Raw genomic sequence first — 22,881 nt, 5'->3', positions numbered from 1 at the left:
TTAATAAAATGTTTACTCAATCATCAATTTGAACATGCGAATAAATCTAAATGGGAGTTAATACCGTGATTTTAAAAAGAAAAACAGCTTAATATTTTTTTTTCTTTCTTTTGGCCCCTGTAACTCCTAATATTGATATAGAGTAAAATGCTTGCAACTCGCGGAAAGTAAACTAAATGCACTTAAGAAGCTCAGTCTTAAAACGAATTAATTTATTACCAAAAACAAATGATTAACTTTTCACTTTCCCAAGCTAATGTCGGGAAAAAAACTACTGAAAAAGGCAATTTAAATTATAATGAAATTAAATTTAATATATTAAATTTATTGTTGGAATCTTGCTCGTGCTAATGATTAATGTATAAGAGAAAATACAATTCTATGAATTAATTTATTGTTACTATTCATAATATATCGTTATAATGATTAATGTATAAGAGAAAATACAATTCTATGAATTAATTTATTGTTACTATTCATAATATATTGTTGCCCAGACGATATAGCGGTTAGGGGAGCCTACTATGGTACCGAAGGGCCGAGTTCGAATCCCGGAGAAGACATGGATGTTTGTAAATGTATAGTGTCGGTGCGTCACGGCGGCACTCTAAATATGCGGCTAGCCGAACGTCCTCTGGTGTGGATTGGTGGAAGGGGAGAAGGGTGGGAGACCGCCCGGATCTCCCTTGCGTACTTTCCTTCAAAATTGGAGTAGACTTTCTTTGGAGTAGACTCTGGCACCATTGTTCCATGTAATATGGACAAGACAACAACGACAACATTCATAATATATTTATGTACATTTTCGTTCCCATGTCTTGCTATTCTGAATAAAATATGATAGACCTTTCTGATACAGGATCTTAATTTTTATATAGTTAGTTAGCTTATAAATAAAATCGTTGAGCATTTATTAGTCCAAAGAAGCGTTAGCCCAGAAGGGCTATTCGTCTTGAAAGGGCATTTTGGTTCGTTTCACTATAAAAAAGGCGTAACACATTTTAAATTGTTGTTACCAAATATATAATACTGCATTTTATTTAAGAAATTAAATAATGAAAAATATGTATGATTGTATGTATGTTTCTCGCATTTAGAAAAAGTGCCAGTACCTAGAGCCCTCAAATTTTGAATAATGTAATCCTTCACACTTAGAAGCCCGAATTTTGAATTTCGAATTTCTTTTATTATGTATTTCATATTTTCTAACACTTTAACGAATTTTCGATTGACAATTTCAACGATTTCAAAGCGAGCAGTGGCAACACTGCGTAAAAAACATTATTATCTCTAGTGCGCGAAACTGTCTAGTAGAAATTATAAACGTATGCTGTTTTCAAATAATTTTTTATATTGCTGTTGTTTCAAATAATTTTTTATATTGTTTAATTTTGTGGTTTACTTGCGAAACCACAAAGAACATAATATTTAATAAATAAAGGTTACACACAAAACGCAAAAAAGGCCCTTTGAGCGTAATATAAAACCTGCAATCTTCCAGATCTAATTTTTTTTTTTTTTACTAATTTTGTTTTAGATCATGAAATTAAAATAGCGTTGTTGTCCAGAAAGTTTCGAATTTCCTGTTAATCATACATAACATTAATAGGCAACAAAATTGTTTCTCGCATTAGGAAAAATAGGCATAAATTTGATATAATTGTTAATATTTTCTAAAATTATGACTTAAAATGAAAGTTTAGATAGATAGTTTAGATAGAACCCTTGAACTGTTTTTGGAAGTAAATTTGATTTGATTTAAATCGTAGTTTTGCAAAGTGATAGTTATCGCTCATCGGTGGACGCTGAGAAGAATAGTCTGAAAGGCCATAAAATGTATTGCAAAGCAAATGAGCATTGAGGAAAATCTTGAAAAATTCCATTGCTTAAATATTTTAGAAACAGACATTTATGCATTCACTTGACTATACAAATATTACGACTATAATCACTTCACTATACAAATATTAAGCCTATAATCACTAGACTATACAAATACACTGCTGGCCAATAAGATTGAACCAGGAAGGAATGATCTGAGGAACGTCAGAATCACATGAAAGGGAAGAAGAGGTTGAAATATGCAAATAATTAGTATTTCAGCGCATTTAGACGACGCAGGAGGGAGAAACGACATCTGAAGCACTGCATAGAAGAAAGGTTGTGTAGTGGCTTTCTCATTCGGAAAGCGTTTTGTAAGGTCAGAGTATGCTTAATATCCTGTTATATCTCGAATAGGAAGAGGATATGCTTACCAGCAAGTGTCGGACTTCGATAGAGGCATTATCGTTGCCTATCGAAAGTGCGAATTATCGTTCAGTGACATAACCCATCACACTGGTCGACATCCAACCACTGTCATGCAAATATGAAATCAATCGGTCACTGAGGGACATACTGCAAGGTCTTAATGCCCTTCCATGAATAACGCCCGAAAGGACAGGCCTATTGTGAGGTTAGCCCTGCAAAATCATACCACCATATCACGGACCATTAGTCAGGAAATGGGTATCTTTTCAGCAAGCCCAGTATCAGCTCGTTAGGTGCGTCGTCGTTTTCAGCAGCGCCTACTATCAGCAGGGTTACCATTACGTTGGCTTCCCTTGACAATGCACGCATAAAGAGAGAAGGAGACTCTGGTGCGTCAAACGAAAAAGCTGGGTATAGGAGTGGCACAATGTTGCCTTTTCAAACAAGTTTAGGTTCTACGTGCAGTATTCTGATGGCCGTATATATGCATGGAGTTCCGACGAAACCGCAAGTCGTCTGCTTATATTCAATATCGACATAGGGGCCCTGCACCTGGTATGATGGTTTGGGCATCCAATGGGTACACGACACGCACATCTCCAGTTTGGATTGACGGTAATTTGAATGCAAATAGCTACATTTCTGACATCGTATGTCCAGTAGTTGTGCCTTAGCTTGGAGGCACCCAAATTCCATATTCCAACAAAATCATGCAAGACCACATGTTGCACGTCTTATTCTGATCTTCCTCGGCACACAGGACATTCGATTGCAGGCCTGGTCTCCAGATCTGTCACTCATTGGAAACATCTGGTCATTGGTTGCTGAGAGATCGGCCCGCCACTCCTCTCCTGATACGGTTGAAGAAGTGTGGCATAGACTTGAAGCAGCATGGAATGAGTTGCCCGTTTCTGTCATCCCAGCCCAGTTCGACTCCATGCCTAACCGGGTAAGGGCCGTTTTAGCTGCCAGCGGTGGCAACTGTCTCTAGTAATTTAGCAGCGCTGTAAACTCCCAAACTGCTTACAAATTTAATCATTTTGTCTTTGCCATACTGTTTACGTATAATAAATATCTTTTTTTGTATTTGCTTTCTTTCATGGTTTTGCAGTTTTAAGTGTATTAAAGCAGTGTATTAAAGCAGTGTATTAAAGCCGCACATTTTTACAAGAATTATGCTAAATTACGGCAAAGGATCTTTCCCAAATGTTAATCCAAGTTACCTATAGATAGTTTTTCTATTCCAGGAAACAACGTTACTAAAACTAATTATGTTAATAGTACTAAACAATATAAATTAAAAATAAGATTGATAATAAGATATAGGTACTAAGAATAATATAATATTAAGATAATGCTAAGAAAATAAGATATAGGTACTAAGAATAATATAATATTAAGATAATGCTAAGAAATATCAGTTGAATATTGCATACGCATTTAAAGTGATATCCAGAGCCACAAATGGCATATTCTTTCAGTTTATATCACCATGCATGCCATTGTAGAAATCTGTACTTGTTTTGTAAGGTTTATTTTTAAATGTTTCAAGAAGACTTTAATCATCACCATTCTATATCTCTACTGCAGGATGAATTTTAATTGATGAATTGGTTAAAGTATTCTTAAAAATGTTAAAGCATTCCTTCTGAAGGCATATAATATATCATATGTGCAAGGATAGGGGGCATTGTACAAACTCAAAGACGACTCTGAACAAGGAAAAAGAAATAACTTTAAAAAAGTGGATGAGGACTCTGAAAGTATGTGGAATTTATGATTCAAATGGGCAGCCCTATTAGTTGGATGGTAAAGATACCGGCTACCATAGCCTTGCGCCCGGGCTCGAATCATGGAGAAAGAATAAATGCTTGTAAGCGTATAGTGTCTTTGCGGCTTGTGGGCATTTAAAATGCTGCTGAATGGAAAGTCCTGTAGTGAACTTAATGGTAAGAGAAGAAGAGGTGGCAAACCGTCTTATCTGTCCACCGGGGAGTTCTTCATCAAAACGATCTATGAGTTTGGTCATTCCAGGTAAATGTATCAAGTTACTACAAGTGTCGGGGTGTTCGAAATTACAACAATATCATAACTCAAATAATGCTGCTTTGTCATGCAAGCTTGCAAGTCAGAAAGTTTAACATGTTAGGCACAAATTTAAATGCGTTAAAATCCCTCTCTTATATATTATAGTAGACATATATCTGGCCGACAGAATAAAGAAAACAATCGTACATTTCGTGAGGATGTACTGTGGTCTCTGTAAGTGCAGTTTCAATATTTCAGTTTTATTTAGTAGCATAAAAAATAAGAAATCCACCAAAGACCAAATAAGCGTAAAATGACGTCTTTGTAGAAAATGCAAATTATGCCTATATCAAGACTCGAAAGCATAATTTGAATAACTTCTACCTCAGATGCAATAAATGCGAGAATAATTTTCCGCAAATTAAGTCGAGCAAACCAATTCTGTGTGTACGCACGTTGCAACGAGATTATTTACTTACCCTCGACTACCGGGAAGATTTAAATAGCAGTATGGCAAGCGTAAATGTTATGTTTAAATCAATTTTATTTTTTCTATAATTCGAGGGAAAAATATGGCTTTCAAAAACAGCTCCCTGTCTAAATTAATTTTAGATTCCCTTTTCAAAAGTTTAAAGAGGTTTGCATAGCGGGGAATTTATGCCATAGTAAAGATGTTTTAAAAGCTCTTGGGAGATTCCCCTTGGTATATTTCGGCACTGAATGTGTAAATTTCATTCTAATGGTCTGCTTCGTAATACCAGCACTGTGAAAAATATGATGCATATGAACATTTTATCAAAATATCCTCAGTTATTATAAAAAGACGTATTTCTTTTACCGTTCCTCCATTTCTTCACTAAAATTTTTCTAATCTTTACTTAGACATTTTTTTTTTTGTTTCTTCGGTCTTAGTTTTTTTTTTTTTTTTTTTTTTTTTATTTACAAGTTTGTACTTAAACGAGAAGTCTCAGCGGTGCCTACAGTGCATATGTTTTAGAAATTGTTGATAACCTAATCTTTAATTCTTAGACAGAGCTTTTCTTCTATATGAGCGTCAACAAACACAGTTGTTCTTTAGAATTACAAATGTCTTTGAATTGCAGACTTTTCCAAATATGAATCATTCAGTATTTTTTTCCGAATTACTAATCCAATTTCATCGTTAATGCAAAATGTTTTTTCTAACATACTACTTTTTTTAATAAATATATTAATAAAACAAATATTTTCTAAATATATTTCAGCAGTTTCTTTTAGTTTATCTTCTTAGAATAAAAATTACGTGTCCGTTCACGATACTGAAATTAAGAGTTATAGGTTTACGACTGATGGTGTCTTTAGTAGGAAAAAAAATGCGATATTATATCTAATCTTATTTTCTGTCTCGAATTTATATTTAGTTTCCCATTGAAACTCTTTATTTCTAAATGCATTTAAAATTGAACTATATCATGAAAATTATAAATCTGTAAATTTTAAGATCTGTACATATTTTGAGAAATCTTATCATCAAATTTAAGGGAAACATTTACTTATTTATTATTACGTGCTCCGCCATTAGACACTACACGGAAAGGAAGGCATATCCCGTGAAAGACTTTTTAAGGAGAAACTGGCTGTATCCAACCTACACCCTCTTAGGTGAAACATGAAAACGCCCACGCAGGCAGCCCGTTAGCGGAATTCGAACCTCGGACCGAACTACCAGTGTTCAGCGACTTTACCGCTCAGCCGCTGGTGGGCGAAAGTTAATTAGAGGTTGCCTGTTCGCGTAGAGCAAAAGACATCGTATTTTTTATATTTTACATATATATATATATATAACAAATATTTTCTCTCTCTCTCTATATATATATATTTATATAACACATATTCTCTATTCGTATGAAGCTAATTGAAAGTTAATTTAAATTTAAATTTTCAATTATGAAATTTTAATTACATACATATAAAAGATGAATTATTGTTGCGAACTAATTTACAATATCATTTAAACTCTTAAACAAATGTAAGTTAAGTGAAAGTATATAAAACCATGAAAAAATATAGAATATTCCAAAAAAATTAATTCCAAAATTTGTTTAAAGAATTTTTAAGACTAAATTAATTTGCATAACTGAATAATTGTTGAGCAGGCAGGAGACTGATCTTATCAAGGGGAAGTTGCCTCTAAACCTAACTCTTCAATTACTCAATTCATGTTTCGTGATCCATATAGGCATGGTTACTATACTATTCAAAACCAAAAGTAAAACCAAATATAGTGAATTACTAAAAAACGAAACTTAAACAAGTAGGAATTTTGAAAAATTTAGTACGCAAATTGACTAGAAATCAAAATATTAATTAAATGTAAATTGCCAATGTAATTAAGAGTAGAAAATCTAAGTTTTTTAGAAAACAAAGGGATTTAGAACACCAAACTGATTTAGAAACCCTTGCAATATATATATGTAATAATTTTAAAATGCGTAGAGATGAAGTCACTGAAGCTTTTAACTGCTTACGACGTTGCGTAGATGGCTGAGAAGACCGTAGTGGCTGAAGGTAAGGGTGACTGGAAAAGCATGAGGACGCATTTAGCACAACTGAACTTGAAGAATCACAATCTTTATTTTTTACGCATATGAAATCATTCTTTTTCATACAAGATATTTCATAATTTACGACGTCTTCTTAGTCAAATAAGCAGCAGCACGGAAAAGTATGGTGTTGCCAGCATGAAAGCGTAAGCGAAAAAGGGAAGAGTGTTGCAATATTTCAGAGGAAGAAGGGAGGGAATCGGAAAAGTTTCAGTTCCGAGTTTTAGTTTACAATTGATTGGGCAGGAAGTATCTGCATTAGTCTCTCTCTCTCTCTCTCTCTCTCTCTCTATATATATATATATATATATGTCATATTCTCTAAACACAATCCACAATCACGATGGCTGGAACTCACAAAAGCTTCCGATGTCCGTCATGGCTGTGGTTAAGGCAAACAGATGAAGATAATAAAACATGAACTTGAAGAATTCCCAGTCTTTATTTTCACACATATTCAATTAATTTGACAGACCCTTATTCAGTCATAATTAAATATGTTAAATTTCCATGTGCATTGATTCCAGAGAATTAAGACGCAGGCAGTTTAGACGCGGAAGCGAAGCGAGGAGTTATTAGTGAAAAAAGAGTGACGCAATTAGCTGCCAGGGGTTTTCTATACCAGGATAGGTCCGATTCTAAAAAGAAGCTATGATTGGTTGGTTATTAGTTTTTGGTTACCCTTTTCAAGCAGCGTTACGTAACGTCGAAAAATCTCGAATTTGGGAGAACAGATGAATTTATGGGGATATCACTAAATCTAGAATGTTAATTTTGAGGTCGCCAATTATTTTTAAAGTAGCTGTCATATGTTGTTATATCTTACGTATATATATATATATATGTGTGTGTGTGTGTGTGTGTGTGTGTGCGTGCGGGTGTAAGAGGGCGGCTGATTGCAACAAAAAAGGGAGGTGCACAGCTACATGTTGTAGCAGTTCCATTTACAAAATTTCAATTTTGTACGGTTAATCGTTTTTTGAGTTTTACGAGAAAGATACATATGTCACGAAAGAATCCCTTCTGCGTCCACTTTAAATCCATTTTGCTATCGGGTTTTGGAGAAATAATCCTTTGTTTTCTTCGTACATCAGATGTCATGCAAAAAAGTCGTTCAGATGGTTCGAGAGCTGTCAAAATTGATATTTCGGTTGAAATTTGTAACCCGAATTTTTTTGCGATTACAATATTTCCTTTACTTCGTACAACGAACTTTTTTTTTGTTTCGGTGTAACTAATTATGTGATAAATATATGGCATAGTTTTTTCCTTGAGTTTTTTTTGCATTATCATATAATATTTAATCTGATAGTCATTACTTATCAACATTGAAAAGTACTCCTATTTAGCTAAAGTCTTAAATTAAGTATTTTCTAGCATCCTCAACATATTCGCTGTCTTTCTTTTACAAGACGGGGAATTAAGTGCAATTATGAGTTTTTTTTTATTAATCTTCGCAAAATCTGCAGCCTCTAACGTTTTAGACGCAGTCGCATCGGACCATGTTTAAGGCCTCTGGGACTTAACAGCCGAAGCAGTGGAGAGGAAAAAAAAAAAAAAAAAAAAAAGATGAATTCCGTTAAGATTTATATTTTCACATGTGTACTTCTGACCTTCTGAAAATACGAGTAGCTTTTAATTCTTTAGGTAAACAAAATGTATTTTTTAAAAATATTAAAATTTAATTTTTCAATATGTGAATATGAATTCACTTTAATAAATCGGATTATGTATGCTAAATGTGTTTATTTTTTATTTTTAGGGAGCACTGGACATCTACAAAACTACTATTCAAATTCATGAAAATACCTGCTGTTTAAGACTACTGCTGCTGACGGTAGGGTAAGCATTAGTTTATTTTAAATATGTTGGCAAATTTACTAATTAAACTTAACTTTATTTGCAAAATAAACCTGATTTTTAAATTGAAACTTAAAGGTAATTAGTGGATAGATGAATGCAAATTCTGTTTCAGTAATCGGAGCAACAACTCAAAAATATTTTTTTCAAATCTTCTGTTATGTAAACAAATTCTTATAATTCTTATAATGACAGAAGAATGGTAAAATATTTGCCTTTCCTTAATCTTTAGTTAGAGTTACAAATAGTAACGTATTACTTTCGGTATTCGGTAGTTAACGAGATTGAGTATGCTATGCTTTTTTTACAAAAAAAAATCAAATCGAAGTTCTCAGATAAAATGATATCCTAAACTTAATTTACATTGCACCTTACATCAATTTTAAGAGTATAATACAACTTAAATTAACTCTAATATAAACTATGAACTCTATCAGTCTAAGTCGAAAAGGTGGTTTAGAAGTAAATTTTCTCACCAGCTCAGGTTTTCTTAATATTAATCATTTTAAATGGACTTATCAATAACTTCGTAGGCAGCTACTTCTTTCAACTTGACAAACCATTTCCTTGAAATTATGAGTTAAAAATCAATGCATATATTCTGATAGAGATAGCTTCGCTTAAAATCGCTCCTTTTTTGTAAATACCCGAATACTTGGTATCAGATCTGACCTGAAACGAAAAGATGAAATTAATAATAAAATAATTTAATTTGGCTGATTATCTACTTTATAGTAATTCTTTTGAGTGTATCCAAACGTTTCCCGAAGCGTATATGAATAATTTTGGACAGTAAATTTCAGATTTTAAATGTACTTGCATTGTGGATAAAATGAGCTTCTTCAAATTATGAATATTTCTTGCTTGCCCATTAATAATTTCAACACGCATTCGTAAAATTTACTCCTTCAGAATTATCAGGTTTTTTTGAAAACGTTGCTAGAGATTTTATTTCTTTAAATATTTATCTTGCTCTTCTATCTCCAGTCAAACATTTTCCCTGAATAAAGTAAACAATTTAACGAAAATAAGGGCAACAACGTGGGTATAAGAATTCGATCGACGGCAAGAAAATTGAGTTATCTAATTAGTTTTATTAAGTAAAACCAAAATGTTTCGTATCTTTGATTGTATTTTATGGACATACAAGATGATAATTTTTTCATTTGCATAACATTTTCATTAGCGTATTGAACTGTTTTCATAAAACTCTCTATCTTCTTTTAAGGAAATTCATAACTGAATTTACACGTCAAGGATCAATATGAAGTAATTCCTGCGCGTTCCATTTTCCTAATATCCTATATAACAATTAATTAATATCTTACTTTCAATAAATTACAGGCGAAGTAAATTACAATTCCTTTAAACTGATGGCATACTATTTCAATAAGTAGTCATTTATTTCTACCACGTAAGCACTACCATCAGCAATGGATTCTGCTAATAATATCCATCTCGGAAAAACGAACGACGCTGAAAAGTACACTCAAGAGCTATTTAATTTCCAATCCTCTATTAAATATTTGAAGTAAGAGATAAAACTCATTAAAAGCACATTTTCTAAAAATCGTTTGAATGTGCGAAATGACATTATGTCGGTGAAAGGCTCGACGAACATTTTTCTCTAGCGAATTCGATAGCATTCCGAGAAAATTTCTAAATCTCTCTAACCGCCTCCATGTCTTCATTCCTAAACGCGTAATAGATACTATTAATAACGCAAAACTTTGCTATGTAAATGATTCGTTGGTAAGCAGACTCGGATGGTCCCTAGAAGTGAAATCAGAGGGGTTGCCCCATGCGTAACGATACCCCAGAGGGTTGCCATAAATTGAATTTTATCGCCACCTTGGGATTGGGGGTAGAATGGAAAGTGAGTTGCAGTTTAGTAACATGTCGCAGGTTGTTGACTGGGGACGACGCATTCTTCCTACTTATTATGGTTTTTCTCCTTTATTGTTGATTTTAGAACAGAGCTCGTAAACTATGCAAATGATTTTGTCCAGCAGAATATTAATTTATTTAATTTTGGATAAAAATAATTTAAAATTAAAAATATTTTCAATCAGTTAATTTTTTAAAATGTAAATTATGGACATTCTGTTTCAGAAACAAACCTTGACAAAGAAATTTCCATACAGAAATTTTTCCCTCTTTCAAAAAATCTGATTATTAAAGTTCCGAAATAAAACTCAAAAGAGATACTACTTTTTCTTTCTGATAAGAAATATAAATTTCACGTTTATCATATTGTTACGTTTTTCTTTCTTCTGACACCAGTTGTTACGTTATTTTCTTCCTTCACGTTCATACGGGGCTCGTGTGGATTTGGAGTGCATAACGACGACACTTGATGAAGTTTCGAAACACACTTTATTGGCCAGTATTGTAAGGACAGCTCCAAAACACGTTTACAGTTGTCGATTAACTACTATAAACAAGCTGACACGATCAGCGACACAGCCTTCAGGTTATTAGGCTTTCACGGTGGAGACAGCTTCACTGCAAAGCAACAGAGTACAGCTCCCGACTCTGCTCGGTCGTTCTCGGAATTCCACGTACTCTCGAGACTCTCCACGCTACAACTCGCGATGCACTCGACGACACACAGACCACGTCTCCCGACTCATCGGTTCAGTCGTTCCCGGAGCTTAACACGCTCTCTAGACGATGCACTAACCGCGATACACTAAGAGACTCCTTCGGTGAACTCGACGACCCACTCGGCATTCGCTGCCCGGCTGTCAATTCGATCGACTCCTCAGGGATGGACTCGCTAGACGAGACACCAACTCGATACTAACTAACTAACTAACACTCTAGACGAGGCACAAAACTCACCCTCTCGACGAGGTGAACTCAACTGAGTTTATATAGCTCTCGGCAGCAGGGTTATATAGCAGCAGGGTTATATAACCAGCAGGGTTTATATAGCACTCGGCTTGTGTTCGAGAACATTTTGGGCTAAACCGGTAAGAATTCGTTCCAGAAAGTTCTCCAACCGTCCATGGTATATCGCCAAATAGTCGATTTCTCGCCAAATGTGGCAACCCTAAAACTGCTTTGCGGGAAAGCCATCTTACCGCGCCCGTACATTACGTAACAATGCCTCTCCCAAGGACTCCACGTCCCGAGAAGTACAACTCTTGGTCAGAAGCCTAATTCGATACAAACAAAACGTAATAAAACAAACAAATAACATAACTAAAGAAACAAACATTTACAATATATTTAATAGAATAAAATATGAGAAGATTTTACTCGTTTCGATATTTAACTACTTTAGCCATTTTAGGATCATGTTATTTCAGCAGCGTCATAGCCTTGCTTTGCCGTGAGCACTTTGCTTTGGTTTGAGTCTACTAATCTGAATCAACTAGCTCCCGAGTTCATGAAATCCCCGATCTTATAAACTGTATTTTTTCATTATTGTGTATATCTATTAAGTCATTACATTGTTAATTTTTGCTCATCCAGGCTCCGCAAAATGTGCCCTTTCAAGTCTATTCTCAGAAGGCTTTGGTTGTGGAATGGGGGTATATTCAAAACAGCAAGCAATCAAGGGGTTTGAACATAGATAGTTGAGAAAGTCCACCTTCCCGAAATGGAACTAAGACCCGCAAAACTTTTCCCGAAGCCAAGCTGGTATATAAATTCCTATAATACAGAAAGATACATTTATAAAAGGGGGCTTTTTGTCGAGATAAATCCTTCTACGATTACATATAGTTAAATTAAAATTGTGTAAATTTAGTAAATCCGTTTACTTTGCGTACATAAACACAGCAGCACGTTGTAACGATTTCCTTTGTCAAAGAATATTGTTAAAAAGAACAGATCTTGCCCACTTTGGACAACGTGCACAGAATTTCCTTCACAAAGGTTTACCAAATTATGCTTATTTGGTGACAACGTTGTGTTGACTCCAGAAGCCGCCATAGTCCCATTCCAACTTTTATGAAAAGAACGAATAGATGTCAGATAGAGAAAGGCCACAAATTCGAATTTGAAAACAAAGAAAGTGCGCTAAGCCTTCCTTGCTGTATTATAAAAGAAATTTGTATCCAAATCTTTATTTGTATTCTACATTATGCATTCTATTTTCTATGTACGTACCATCAAAATTTTTGTTAATATTTATATGAATTCTGTCAATGTACGTCAAGTATATGTCAAAATTATGTGTACATCAAAATCAAAATTTTTATTGTAATATAAAATTTAAAATAAACGTGGTCCTACTGAGTGAGCAATAAAGCTGAAAGACTTCATGGCGGCACAGCTGCTCACCCAGTGGTCTCCTTTCTCCTGTATTACAAAAGAAAGATATTATTGAATTTTTCTTAATATAAATTGACTGTATAAAATTTCTTTTCATAATATAAGATTTATTAGTCCAGAAGTGCCATCCTGGTCATTTTGTCAGCAATATTACAATGTGTAAAACGCCAATACAGTTACATCACTTTGTTCCTGAATTGTAGATAAACATTCCTTGTAGCTTTCAGACAAATTTCAAGACTATAGTGAGATTCAAATTATCTCTTAAGTCGTGAAAACGTATTGAACTTTAAATTGGACAGAGTGTGGAGGTAAACTGTTGTTTTTAAAATTATAAGGTAGTGCCTTCTGTGAGTGTAATGCGCACGAATGTAAATATAGTTTAATACCATTAGGAATATAATAATCTAAAGTATACTTACACGTGCCAATAATCTTTTTCTAATTCATCTGCGTTCATTAGCTGACATGTAGCCGCTAGGGTATAAATTCTGTGCCCAACAGATTTATCCCCATTCGATTCTATTAATTACTTTCAAATATCTTATTCCAAAGCCGGATGTGACATTTTTTAAGACATGACGAAATTCCAATTTATGGACAGATTCATTTAAATAATAATCTAAAGAACGAAAAATTTCGAAAGAACTTCGAATGGTTGAACTAAAACCCTCCCAAAGGTTTCATTGTCCTGTTATTACCCACATTTCTTCATGAAGGAAGTACCTAGCAGAGGTAAACACAGACGCTGAGTAAGCTTAAGTAATTGAAACTTATATAAACATTCCTATTTTTCGGAAAATTAAACGTGCTTTGTCAATCAGGCCGATAAAAGTCGCTTCCAATTGCAATAGTTATTAGTAAAATGATAGTTTCAAACAGCATAACTCGTCCGCATTTAATATATAATGTCCCAGAAATATGTAATATTTGGTCAAGAGAAAGTACTAAGCGGAAGTTATGTGTATGTGTTTGGAAGCAATCGTGCGAGTATATACGTCTAAAACTTTCTAATGAGCCGTTCAACCGAGATAGTGGCTCTGACTCCCGTTCCGAAGTTCCGGATTATAATCCTTGAGAAGACATGGGTGTTTGTAGATGTATGGTGTTATTGTGGCATAGGGCACTCTAAATATGCCGAACGTTCTCTCGGTTGGTGATAGGGCAAGAGGGGGGGAAGAGCCTCGTCCCCATCCCCTTGGGGTGCTATCCTTCGCAATTGCGGGCAGAACTGAGCAAAATCTTACTGTCACCTGGTAAAAGACAAGCGCAATCTTGCTTCCTTGCCACAAAACAATTCTCGGGCTTGATCTAACATCAGATGAGCGAGATTTGTCACAACAACAATAGCAACTTTCTTGTGGAAAACGATCATTTGAAATACAAGACGAGCAATGGGTAACAAGAGAAAATAAAAAGGACGCTAAAGTTGTTTTGCAAAGTGTCTATCTTTACCAGAAATTAAAGATGACGTAACAGAAGATAATGAAAACGTAATTAAAATGTGCATTGCAGTCACGAAATCTCTTATATCTTTGTATTATCTTTACAATGATATTTGTGGGTTTTAGAGCACTGAAGGGTAATTAAATTAAATTAGTATAACAAAAAGAATCATTATAAAATTGTCGAAGCGCGACTGCACATCCATTGTCATATTTAACACGTAATATGAATCGCTATCATACGGAAAATGCAGGAAGGAACGTAAGAGAAAATACATGAAAGGATAGGCGCATAAATTGCGTGTCCAGGGCGTAAAGTGTGTATTTCCAGGCGCATAAAATGTGCGTCCAGGACGATGTAGTACATACTAGCCTCTGACACAACTATCTAATTTAGATCGTTATATAATGCTTTAAAATAAGAAGGATTTATATAGTTATCTAAATATTTCTCAAGGGCATGTACACGCATGCATATACATTTTCAAAAACAATAATATATACACCCACACACATAGACTGATAGAAAATACCTGTCAAAAATGTAAATGCAAGTACGGTAGACGAAAGCAAGCAAAATTTGTAGTTAATGTGCTCACGGAAATTGCGGGTTGAGGTGGTAAAGCGCGCTGTTTAGTTTACAGATGAAAAGGCCGTCCAACCTACTCTAGCTGGATTAACCAGTCATATGACACATCATAGGCGACAGCCTAAGTGACAACGACAAACGAAAAGCGTTCTAGCAAACCAATTACGTCTGACCTCATAAGGTAATTTTTCTAAGAAAATTAAGAAAAATAAAGCTTACGAGCCGGGAAACCAAACAAACAAGCAACGGGGCAAAATAATAATAATAAAGAACTAAATAAACTTAAATTAATGCCATCAGTGTGATCTTAAAAAAAATAGGAAATTTAGACTTAGGTTTATTACAAAAGGAACCAAAATTAAAAACAAAAGAAAGAAAAAAACATTTAAATACATTACGTTAAAATACAACAATTTTAAAATTATCACATTCAGATTTTTTAATAATTATAAATGCATAAAATTAATATTTATCTAAAAATGAATTTAAAATAAATTAAAACATCCACTAAATCACTATTACTGTTTAAAATGCTCATGAAATCTTCAACAAATTTGATTTCATTATATGATTTTTAAAATTTTTAATAATTCTGTAATTTTTCCTTACAGTATTAGTAATGTAGCGGTATTTTAGATTGTATACTTTACAATAATGTGCACACTCTACTTTACAATTTGCCCATAGATCTTTTCTTTCAGATGGAGCTTTTTAAGTGACCCGGGAAATATCCGTGCCCAGTTATGATCTGATCAATATTGATATCATTTATAAATCGAATCATTTTTTTATTTCGATATACCCCTCGTTATCTTTTACTTTTTCTGAGAGATAACTTTATTTTTTTTTACTCCCGAGTTACAAAATAAATAAATAATCATTTGAGTAATAGCCACGCTTTTGAATGTCTGGACATCGAACGTCTCCCCTCCACCTCCTACTGCAGCTTCCATGGCCAGCATGTCGGTTCGTCATTGCAAAGCAATATATAAAAAAAACTGAAGTATATCGTCATTCTTCTCATGGATTTCGAGCGGTATACATCACTATACAAACGCGAACTCCCAACATGTTGTATTTGTTACTTATGCTCCCTTGTCTGACGTCATTAGCCCAAGCCATGGACCTTATAAGAATCTCTTATATTGACCTTATCTCTTATAAGGTCCATGTGCTCCCTTGTCTGACGTCATTAGCCCAAGTCCACGATATTCCTCGTGGCAAGGAGCACTAGATTACGCCCTACAGCAGCCTTGAGCACCTAAGAAGTGACTGTGCTATTTGGCTAAGTTCCGCCCCCCAAATTTTGATGGAGAGCACCTCGGGGGGCCTGGTCCGAGGATCTCCCACCCTCATCCCCTTCCACCAAACCACACGAGAGGAGTTTCGGCTAGCCGGATATTAGATTCCCGCCATTTGCAAACATCCGTGCCTTCTCCAGGATTCGAACGCAACACCTTCGGTACGGTCGTCGGCGATGCTGGCCTTTATACCAGTTGGAGGCATTCCCAACATGTATGTGTGTTTTATATATGTGGCTATGGACGGAAACGGGCAGCTGCTCAAAGGGGTTCCTCTGCATTTCCTTTGAATAGCCATTCCATCTTAAACGCAGATCCATAGATAAAATTTCATGACGATGAGCTCTGCATTCAATTAGGAATGCATATCATTCGAAATCAGTAAAGATAATAACGAGTTACAACGACACCATGTATCATCTCAACCTGCCATTTTCGCGCACACCATTCATTACAAAATCTATTCATTTCTGTCTCCTCTATCTGGCTTTAAATGTATTTCAGTTTTTTTTAATTAACTTGTACGTTCATGTGCATGTAAGTTATAAATAAAACAATGATTTTATACTGAAAATTTTCTATATTCCTGCAGGGAAAGAACGAACAATGTTTTCGTAGGTATGTTTTATTGTACGTTACCTTGCATTTAAATAATGATCACCAGCATAACTTTCTTTTCTGGTGCATAAAGATAATACTTCCATACAAAAAGCATCCAATATGCGTTAGCGGGAAAACACACATTGTTTCCCGAGTATCTGAAAAACATTTTCGCTCTTTCTATCACTTGCTATGGTGAAGAAAACAGCTTTCGTTTACAAAAACACGTATTTCTTACGGTTTACCAAATCGCAACCGCAAAATTTTTCTTCTGAGAAGGCCTAAGATCTGTTTAAAAATTGCTTTTCTCTGCGCATCAGCGTTTCGCTTATACAAAGGGCACAAAATACAAGAAGAAAGAATGGAAAACAGATAACACTTCAATGCGGAAAAAAAAGACGTTGATATATTCCTCCCCAATTTAGCTTCGTGAAAGGATTTGAGTAAAAATGACGAAATCGGAGCCTTTTGTTGATCTTTAGAATTGAAATTGACTGTATAAGCGAAAAGACTAAGATAATATCTGTAAAGTAAATTTAAAGTAACTTCAAAGAGCGGGCGTTGTTTTCGAAATTTGCATCGTCAAACGTATTTCGCCACTTTCACACATATGCTTGTACACAGAAGAATTTCAAAATATTTTAGAAATAAATAGCTGTCGAACATACAGGAAATTCCTTACATGTAATGTTAATAGTTAAGTATATTTGAAAATAATAATGTAGTTTACATGCATAACTTAAACAAAATTTTTGAAAAAATGGATTTTCATAGATAAAATATGATTAAACACGTGGTAATGGTTGAAAGCATGATCACCGAAACATTCATCTACAAATGCTGTGCTTGCATTATCGCATAGCGCGATATTACTGTGACATCTACATCTTTATATATATGAGCGGCTAAAGTGTGTGTCGCCGATAGTTTATTGTTGCCACTCGGAAAAATGAGCGCAGAAATTAACGTTTCCGCAGATTTTAGTTAATATCTCGGCCGATTAAAGTGATACGAAGATGAGAATGGTATCGATGGATTTGGAGAATTTTTTGGAATCCGAGGATACGCGTCTCGAATTCCAATTCGGCGCCCTTTCTTAAATATTCGAGAAAAAAAAAATTGTCACGTAGCCAAATCCCTCTAATAGGGAAAGCCCAAGAAAGAAAGTGGAGAATGTAGGGAAAACTTAGGGGAAAATTGGTTTTTAATTAATATCTCGGCTAATTAATTAATATCTCGGCTAATTAATTAATTATATCGATAATTAATATCTCGGCAAGAATGGTCAAAATGGCGTGCCACGAACCTACGGAATCCAACGGTGTGCTTCGCTAAGCCCGGGAGCCAGCCGTTTTGGAGGAGATGATGTTACTTCACTCCATATATATATGCGGCTTAAGTGTCTCTTTGTCGCCGATAGTTTATTGGTTGCTTGCGTAACTGTACTAGCCAATGGGGTGAAATTACTACGGCACAGGATTGTCGTTTCAATTGAGACGTAGACAATTTCCTGTAAAACTTGCCATTGCTATGACCGTCAAATAAAGTCTCAGGGCATATTGTGCGGTGATTTCGTATGACCGCCGGGCTTTTTAGGAATAAAATAAATCATTTGCAGTCTGTCTGCTTCTAGCAGACATAATTACAAAACAACATAATTTCTTTTCGATTCCAGCTTTCACAGGAAGCTCAATAACTTTTGTGTATATTTTGATACACTTTCTCATGCCCTTTAACTGAGGATAATCACATAAGCTTCCCGCAAATGTGATCCTTTAGCATTGGCAAAGCTTTCTAATTAAAGATAAACTTCGGTATTCTAAGTTTAAAAAAAAAAAAAAAAAAAAAACTATGCAACGAATCTCTTTCTACGGCCTAGATCTTTATCAAGTTCCTCATACTACATAAATTTAATGAACTTTTACGTCCTGTAAATATGTTCAAAAGAAATACACTTATGAGCTTTATAAACTGTAATCATCTGCCCCCTTCTTGCCAAAATCGTTTTCTGTATTCCCAATTTTTGCATTTCCAAATCCCTGTGCTTTGATATTCTTACTCACAATGTTTTTCTCAAATTATACGTGGACACTTTAGACACTTGCACAGTTCATTACAATATTGTGTTCCAATGCCTATTATATTTAGCTCATTATGTTTATCTGCTACTAATTATGCTTATCTGTTATTTTTATCACATCAAAACAAATGTTCTAAATTTAATCTGTAGATTTCAAATTGCAATCGGTTTATGTCCTAAATCATTATTTTTAATAAATATTGTATGTATAGTGTACGCTGGACCATAACATGATGCACAATATTCCATAACAAGTAAACCTCTGGATCCTTTGGGAAGCTTCAAATGCTCATCCTTTCTGCGAAACTCAAAACTTTTCTTTGTGAATTCTCATAAAATTTCTAGACTTTGTTTTAGTCAGCATGGGAAAGCATTACCAACTGACCCATGGTACATCGCTAGTGTCTTTTACCTGTACCTGATAATGTCGAATAATTTCTATGAAACTTCAGTATGTGATATTTTCATGATTATTTGTGTAAGCTTTACACTGAACAAATTTTTATTTATGTTTACAAAGCCTTAAATGAAGTTCTTTTGTGCTGCACCCAACCAAAAAACGGTAAAAAATTTTTACTTGTGACTTCAATTATAAAATACGCCCTAGGCAGCTATCGTGTACGGATTAAACCGCATTTTGGGGCACAAACGGGGATGTTCGAATTTTCAGAGTTTGTTAAAGGAATCCAAGAAAAGCAAGAATTAGGTGCATTGGTTAATTAAAACAGGTTTATTTCTTTCCGTTAGTAACAACACTGAATTCTTGATGTGCAGTTATAGCTGAAAATATCTACATAGATGTAATTGACGAAATGTCTCATGCTTTAATTAGTCCGTGTGATAAATTCCCCTTTCCTTCGATGCGCTATTGGTGTTAAATGCATACCAAATTATATCATTTATCAAAAGCCTTTGTGAAAATCTATCATTTAGAACTTTTTTAGTCAAAAAATAAATGTCCGTATTGCTTAAAAGCATTAATACCGAATAAATAATATTTCAAAGCATTATAGGTTTCTTCTTTTATCAACTTTGATTAACTAGTTTGTTTCCGCTTAGCTTTGGCATTTCAAATTCCTCCTTCTTATTTACGCGAAAAATTGGAATCTCGGAGGGCTAAATCACATCCTTCCTAATTTCAATAAGATTCGGTGACTGCTTCAAAAGCAAACTTGCCTTAGGGCTCTAACTGCTCTCCGAATATTTATCTTGAAAATATTCCGGGAAACGAGACACTCGTTTAATAATATTTCTTTCATTCCTTGCGGGAATTTGGAACTTTTGACAAGGGAATGGCAGTCAACTCGCTTTTAGAGCGGAGAAGAATTAATGGCATCTGACTTCATATTTGAATTGTATGCGTATGCGGTTGTCAGTAAATGGAATAATTTAACTCAAGACTCACCAGCATAAGCTGTACAGTTTTCTTTAATCTCTTCAGTTTCTGCATGAAAGAAATTCTGATAAAATCTACGCCGCCTCTTGCATTATGGATTAATACCAAAATGTTTGTATGTTTTTGCAGTTGTAATGATGAGCTTGTTTTCCAATAAATAGTGACTTGAAAATATTAGCATATTAGCAAAAGTTTGGATATTTCAATATATAAACATAACTACTTATCCCTTTTAAGTCCTCTTTGATTTAATTTATTATTTAAATGAATACCTCGTGCCTAGCGTCTCTTGAGAAGTGTATTTATCAGAGCATTTATTAGATGTACTATAGGGTATAGGTGAAATCATAGCAGAAGAAAACGTCGTCTCTTAAACAATCTTATATTGTTTTACATTTCAAATTCAAATTTACGCTTTATTAAAAACATTTAAAAAGGGATATTTTATCGCAAAATTTCTAAACGCAAATGTCAAAATGCATAAAAAATCTCTTAACTTTTTTATGACGTAAGCTCTCAAGCAATTATTTAACTACACTCTTAAATCTGAGGCAAACTGGGACAATTGTGTCTGTTTAAAAGAGCTCTGCATATAAAATAAATAAAAACTGCATGTTATGCAGAAAAAAGGAAGGAAACTTCGTAAATACCGCTCTCCGGCTACACTAATAAATATTTGCTTCTAAAAAAGAGAACAAGTTACATCTTTCGTTGCTTTATATAAAATAAATTAGTTACAGGTAACTAAGATATCTGCTTTGATTGTTAGTTTTAATATTTTAATTTAAAAGAATTTATTTATAATCCATTTTTTCCAAATCTGTTCTCAAAAATCTGTCTACCTATAGTTGCAGAAAAGAAATGCAATGTTGTAGCCTTTTATTTCTCATAAATTCTCTAATTTGTAAATATTCGAGATCATAACAATCGATTTTAAAAATTCATGCCAGCATCAGTAAAATTTCCGGCTAAATATCCAAAATTTCGAGAAATTGAAAACCTGCATCTCTGTGAAATAATCGATTGCTACATAGACTGGACCAATTAAATTTGAAATTATCTTTTAGTATTTTTAAAGAGTGCTAAATATTAATTATTGGCACTAAACTGATGATGTAATCTATTCAAAACGTTCATAGATCACCCGCGTGTTATTTAGTTAAACTTCCTCACCATACATATACACTGAACTGCATTATAAATTATATTGTTAAGATACATTATTCACACATGTTGAATGCACAGAACCGCCTGTGGAAATGATTGGTCTCTAATGCTTAGGTGGGCTTAACATGCGGCTGTAAAGTGGCAAGCTATACATTTAATGGCTAGCTTTACTGATTATCTGGCACTATGCAATGAGTGATCTTTCGAACTCGACCCTCAGATTAACTGGTTTGACATTCATCGGCCTGACAATGAAGAGGGAGTCGAGTAATTAGCAGGACATATATTCGTACACCGCCCCCACCCCGCATATAGATCACGTGTATGCAGGTTGCAAGTATCACTAACAGGTAGAGTAACTGTCTTCAAATCCAAGACGTCTGCGACCGATAGGTTTGCAGGTTGTAATGTTCAATACAAATATTTCTGTGAAATAAACTCTTTAGATATACTGCGTGCTAGGCATTAAAATGGTTTCATCTATACCCTCATGTCAATAATGCAGTCTCGATACAATGCATTTTATCGTCCATAATCCCAACAATTTAAACAAATAACTGATGTGATCTAACTTTTAAACGATTTAGTAATAATAAACTCATTTTAGTTTAAAATAAAAATCCAATGTTAAAAATAAATCGTTTTACAGAAAATAATTTGACTTATTCTGTAGTATAAAGATAAATACTCCATAAATCTGGAAAAAAAAAAAATGTTACAACATTTTATTTTCTATGAAACCACATTAAATAAACAACAGAAACGGTGAAACGTTTTTTTCTATTATCAGTTTTAAACAATAAAACAAATATCAAATAGATGAAGCTGGACAAATACTCGGTGGAACTTAATATTTTTTGTATTACTTTTATATGTATTAATTAATGCTACTTTTAACTCATATGCTAAATGAAGTCCTGGTTGAAATTTAATAAAAAATGTGATTGAGTGAGTGTTCATGTTCGATGTTATGCAAATTGTATTTCTTTCTTTGTACCGAGGAGCGGCGGAGACGCAAATTTGTTAGTTTTTTAAGGCTCGCGTTTAGAGCTTTGAGGTTGCGGTGAATTACTGGAGTTTCAACTAAGCAGAGGTTCTTCTGAGTTTGTGTTGGTAAGCCGCTACCGATGTCAGAGTTTGCAGTGTGGTCCGTTCCCCAACCAACTTACTGTTTGCAAACCAATAAAGAAGTTTCGGTCGACATTATGACTCTGAGGTTTCTTGGGTTCTATACTGAAGTAATATCAAGTCAATTTACAGTCCACTATTTTTAACAACGGATCGTACATGTTTTTAGGT

At 34.2% G+C, this 22,881-nt stretch overlaps 1 protein-coding gene across 2 annotated transcripts in view; it reads left to right on the top strand.

The window, feature by feature from the left end:
* Positions 1 to 22,881, top strand: part of Oamb (Octopamine receptor in mushroom bodies) — a 530,847-nt gene that overhangs the window by 387,397 nt on the left and 120,569 nt on the right. For both annotated transcript variants that reach the window (XR_015039436.1, XM_085810703.1), the window contains exon 4: positions 8,623 to 8,702. The gene's annotated coding sequence lies outside the window, so the exon portion shown is untranslated. The remainder of the gene's footprint in view (positions 1 to 8,622; positions 8,703 to 22,881) is intronic.

This window comes from Stegodyphus dumicola, chromosome 2, assembly GCF_044657685.1.
Source record: "Stegodyphus dumicola isolate Sdum_Otavi_A_Nest chromosome 2, ASM4465768v1".
In the NCBI taxonomy this organism is placed as follows: Eukaryota; Metazoa; Arthropoda; class Arachnida; order Araneae; family Eresidae; genus Stegodyphus; species Stegodyphus dumicola.
Note: the sequence above shows the minus strand (reverse complement) of the source record. Positions and strands in the feature narration are given on the sequence as shown.